Source organism: Primulina eburnea, chromosome 11, assembly GCF_022965805.1.
Source record: "Primulina eburnea isolate SZY01 chromosome 11, ASM2296580v1, whole genome shotgun sequence".
In the NCBI taxonomy this organism is placed as follows: domain Eukaryota; kingdom Viridiplantae; phylum Streptophyta; class Magnoliopsida; order Lamiales; family Gesneriaceae; genus Primulina; species Primulina eburnea.
Window position 1 is genome coordinate 15,683,137 of NC_133111.1, and position 5,457 is coordinate 15,688,593.

At 35.3% G+C, this 5,457-nt stretch overlaps 1 long non-coding RNA gene across 1 annotated transcript; it reads left to right on the top strand.

The window, feature by feature from the left end:
• The first annotated feature begins 1,450 nt into the window (after window positions 1-1,450).
• On the top strand, window positions 1,451-4,622 carry LOC140805010 (uncharacterized). Its single transcript, XR_012112252.1, has 2 exons — window positions 1,451-1,506; window positions 4,445-4,622. It is a non-coding gene; the product is annotated as an uncharacterized lncRNA (long non-coding RNA).
• The last annotated feature ends 835 nt before the right edge of the window (window positions 4,623-5,457 follow it).

Below are 5,457 nucleotides of genomic sequence, written 5' to 3' on the forward strand. Positions count from 1 at the left end.
CGAAGACCAGTTCAGTTTATAGATGGTTTAGGAGAAGACCTTCAGAAGCCCGACCATCTAATGAAGAGTTCAACTGATGAAGAACCCAACTGAGCAGTTCAACTGAATAAATGAAATCAGCTCAGCTGACGAGCCAAATAATTTCAACAAACCAGTTCAATTGACAAGTCCAGAGCAACTGTTAGAAGCCGATCAGTTTTGTAAGGTCCAAAATACGATAACGTAACCTAACTGTATGCGAATCTAGGGAAAATGAAAATTATCTAATTAAAGATTTTTATTTCCATGAATAAATATAGGGTGTCTGCTTGCATGTTTAAAATGTGCATTTCGACACGAATGCATGAAACTAAGTTTTAAAACTAATTCGAGACGCGATCGAGGAACTTAGACTGATGGCTGAAAAAAAGAAAATATTTTTATTAAATAATTATTTTTAATTATTTAAAATATGGTATATGCTATATGGTATTTTCGAAAGTGTGGTGTTTTTATACGCCGAGTCGTATTTTTCAACGGTATTCGATTTTCGACGAAAATATGAAATTTTTGAGAACTCAGCTAATATTTTCACGAACTTTCCTAAACAAAATATTTTAAAAATTACTTAATGGGCTTAATAGACCAATTATACCATGTTAATGGGCCTAAACTTACACAAATTGTTTTAATTAAAATAAAAGGCCCCAAACCCTTCCCCCACTCCTCACAACTCATGCCCACCCATCTCTAAACATTAGGACTGTAACACCCGAAAATCTGAAAGTCCACGTGTACCATATGCATGCAAATTATTAAATTTCTTTGGTATTTTACTAAATTCTTTTAAATCATAAAATTCATGTTTATTTTATTAATTTGTGTTTAATTATTTTTATGCATTTTATGCATATTTATTTCATGGTAGGATTTAATTCATGAAATTTTAAAGGTTCATGCATTAAAGATTTTAAGTTTCATTTCGCGCTCGAACGAGGAACGGAGATCGGAGAATTTTCAGGAAAATTATTTTTATTACAAGATTAATTTTTATTAATTAATCTAAGGTATTTTTAAGTGTGTTTTGCAAAAATGGGATTTATTGGGTATTTTTAACCGCAAGATTTTAATTTTTATCGGTGAACAAATTTTAGGGAATCGGGGAAATTTTTGAAAGTTCGACTAATATTTTCAAAATCTTTCCTACACGAAATATTTTTTGGGAGCGTGTTTGGATTTAATGAGCTTATTTTTAAGTTTATTGGGCTTAAAACTCTTTTAAGCTTTTAATTAAACCATTTTGGGACCATTAGCTATTTGATTAATAATTAATTAATGACTACCTACATCATTTAATTTACCATCAACCGACACTCCTTTCCTCCACCACCTTTCTGTCTCCTTTTCAACATTATTTCTCCAGCAAAGGCTTCGGCTACCATTTTATTTCAAAGAGAAATTCCTCGGCCATTCCATTTCCTCTCAAGCAAGCTCTTTCCCCGCTTCTCCGTCGTCTCCCCGACGTGCGTCTCCTAAAGATTTCGAGCTTCTTAACATCAAAGGCACGCCATGTACTTTTATTGCTGCATCATACACGTTATATACATGCTGTATTATGTTTATTTGTTTGTGTAATTCACGATCCATAGCATATCATGGAGATCCCTTGGTTTTTGTTCAAACACATGCATCTTTTGTTCATTACTAATGTTTTCTCTGAAATGTTTCAAGGGGACTGCTGTAATGTGCACTACAAGAAAAAATGCTTATGGTGACATTCATAAATGTCATCATATTCAATATTTAGTGGCATTTAAGTTTTAGTGACACCTCCAACAAATGTCATCTATTCCAATGTCGTCTTAAACTTACTGACATTTTTTAATGTCATTATAAGATGTTAATGACAACTTCATACGTGTTACTAATAATTCATATAATGACAATTTTAAATGTCAGGAAAACTCATATTTAAATACATTTATAGATGCCTTGTTATTATAGTAATAATGACAAATTTATATGTCAGTTAAAATCATTTATAATGACAACTAAAAGTGTCGTGTATGTTATTTATAGTGACAATAACAAATGTGGGAATATTTGGGTTGGATAAATATAGGAGGAGGGAAATTAGATAAAATAAATGTGAGAATAAAAAAACATATTATATTAGTTATCCTGACATTTTTAATTGATGTCATTTTTTATATGGAGGGAGACAATTATTTTCCCTCCTCCAATATTTATCTAACCCAAATATTCTCACACTTATTTATAGTGAAATTTTTTAGTTTTTAACGATTTTTTAACGATGTGGGAAAAGTTATTGTTTCCCTCCATATAAAAGATGACATCAATTAAAAATGTCATGATAACTAATCTAATATGTTTTTTTATTTTACACATTATTACTTTTTTACAAGTGTCATTATTAAGTATTTGTAACAACATTTAATTAAAAGTGTCTACAAAAAAGTGTCACAATAGCCATTTTTTGTTGTAGTGGTGTGATAGGGGCTGTGCGAAGGGGTAAGTTTCTGTCATTTAATCTGGAGTCACCTTATGCTCTTGGTGATGAGGGAGCCGATGATTTTGTGGTTTGGGTTGGGGTTTTTGGTGGACAAGAGTGAGGAAGGGAGGGGCTCGGTCAAATGGGAACCAAACCAGGTCATGGTGAGGTCCAGCAGGGTGCAAACCGCAGCCTTGGAGAGGTCCTTCATGGTTGGGTTCAGCTAGGTGGAATTCGAGGGTTGCTAGGGTCGATTTTTGAGCTTGTAGGGGATAGGGAGATTAAATGAGGAAGGAGAGCTATGGCCGTGGATTTCATGGTCTAGGAAGGAGTCCCTAGGCTCGGTCTTGATCTTAAGGTGTCGAGATAGTGGCTGGACAAGCCGGAGTTTAGACCAAAATCGATAAGATTACGGTTCGGTGCATGGAGAGGCGTGCGAGTTCAAAGTGTCTAAATACCAGCAGCTTTTGAGGGTTATTGTCGTGGGTTTTGAGGGCTGGAAGGAGTGTTTTAGGGGCTGCAGGAGATGTTTTAAGTATGGTAAAAGTTTGGGAAAATTTTGGTTAAGTTTCAAGTAGATTCGGGTTAAAACCGGGACTCCGCTCCAAGTTTTAAAACAATTCGGTTAAGTTATGAAATGAGCTCGAGTTATGTCTAGGTTGCTTTTAAAAATGTTTTGGGACATTTTAACAAGTTTGGTAAGCTTCCGATCAAAAAAATGAGTTTTGGATTTATCCGGGATTTAGTCGCCGCAAAAAATATTAATTAAAAAATTAATTGAAACACTTAGATTTAAGCTTAATAAAATTATACTTAAGATCAAATAATTATTACAAGTTGAAGTTTTTAATTTGGGAATTTTATGCTAAGGTTTAGTTTAATTCGGGATTAAAGTGCATTAATAGGTTATATTTAAAGATTAATTTAAAAGTCATCTATTTAAGCCAAATAAAAATATGGAAAAAATTATGTAGGCTTAAATAATTATTTGGAACATGTTAGAATCAATAGAATTATTAAAATGTCAAAAACGTTAAATTTTATGTCTAGTGGCAAAACGATAATTTTTGGGTTTCCAGGGGCAAAATGGTCATTTTGCACCCGGGATAAGATTTTCGTCCTGGAAGTGCCCCGAGCACATTTTATCATGATTTAAATGTTTATGCATCACGTTCATGAATTTTATGTAATTATGATAAATACGTTGCAAGCTTGGTTTAAAGGAAAAATTACGTATATGCATGTTTTTATTAAGTAGTTAATATGATAATGTTTTTGAAGGATGGGAGTTGGTTGTGACTAAGATGATGATACGATTATATGATCGGAGATATCGTGAGGGAAAAGGCCCCAGAGGGAGCCCATTTACGGGAGAAGACCCCAGAGGGAGCCCGACGATCGTATTTCCATTGACATTATATGATGATATGATAGGCCAAGGCCCAGTTGACGGATGAGAGTGTCGCTGGTGTCCCCTGCCTCCCAGTACTGTGGTTATACGTAGATGGATCCATCGATATATCTGATACGATAGAGCTGATATGAAAATCACAACTAATGAACTGAATTAATTAAAAGAAAATGTTGAAGTTTTTGATGACATGGTGAGCTATTTTGGCACGTATATGATGATATGAGATGACATAATTAAAAGAAAATGTTGAATTTTTTGATGACATGGTGAGCTATTTTGGCACGTATATGATGATATGAGATGACATGATTTGACACGACATGATTTGACACTTTATGTTCATGTGTTTAAAGTTCATGAAAGGTATGTTGACATTAAGGTTTTAATGTTCATGAAAGGTATGTTGGCATTAAGTTTTTTAAGTTCATGAAAGATATGTTGAGTATGATATTTTTCACTGTCGTGTGCCTGTATATGTACTTGTTATTCCTGGTACAGGTGTGCTGAGTCTTTAGACTCACTAGGCGTGTGTGATGCAGGTGAGCTTCATGATGAGGAGACTTGAGGTGCCGAACTCTGAGTAGGCAGACCTGGTGCGGTGACATGACCCGAGGACCACATGTTTTCCGCATTATGATTTTTGAAATTGAGAGGAGATGAACATTTTATTACGATGATGCTTTTATGATTTTATTCGTTTATGTTTACGTATGATTTTTAATGAGTTTGATTATTTTAAACTGCGCTATTTTTATTGTCAAATATTTAAGATCATTTTTAAATGCTATTTCGAAAATATGATCTTTTATTTAAAAAAAATGTCCAGTAGAATTTTAAAAATGAGTGAGACGTTAGAAGGACTCTCTCAGCAGCACACACCACACACATCACACGAAAACTTGGAAGGAAAATCACGTGGAGTTGAGGAAAAATCTGCCTAGGGTTTTCTACGTCACCGTTCTTCGCTTTGCCAACTCGTTTTCATGCGTAATAAACGCAAAGACATGCCTTAATCCTCTTTTTCTCATCTACCACATCATATTATGGATTTGATACATGTTTGCATGAAAAACATGTTGCCTTGCATTTATTTTCGTTTTTATGTCATGCTATGTCAAAAACTCATGATTTCATGGTCCAAAACTTGTGCTAATGATGCATGAAGGGGCTGTCATAATAGGGCTATGTGAAGGTGTGAGTTTAAGAGGGTTTAATGGCCTAGACAAGCTGATGCAAGGGCAGGACGTGAAGGAAGAAGGAGACTTTGAGAGCCACAATGGTTAGATGTTGTTTAGAGATTGACCAGGAGACTTAAGAGGGCTGTGTGATGGTCCTAGGGTGGCCGTGCAGGTCAGGAAGCAAGCTAGGAGAGGGACCACATGGTGAGGGACTCCTAGGGTTAGCTACGGCTTTTGGAGGAATAAAGGGAAGATCGCTGCACGGGAATCTTTCAGGGAGAATGGTTGGGCTCGTGAGGGTCCTATCCTCGAGCCAAGAGGGTCCATGCAAAGCTAGAAGGGCAGGAAGAGAGGCTGCGCACGGCTAAGACTCT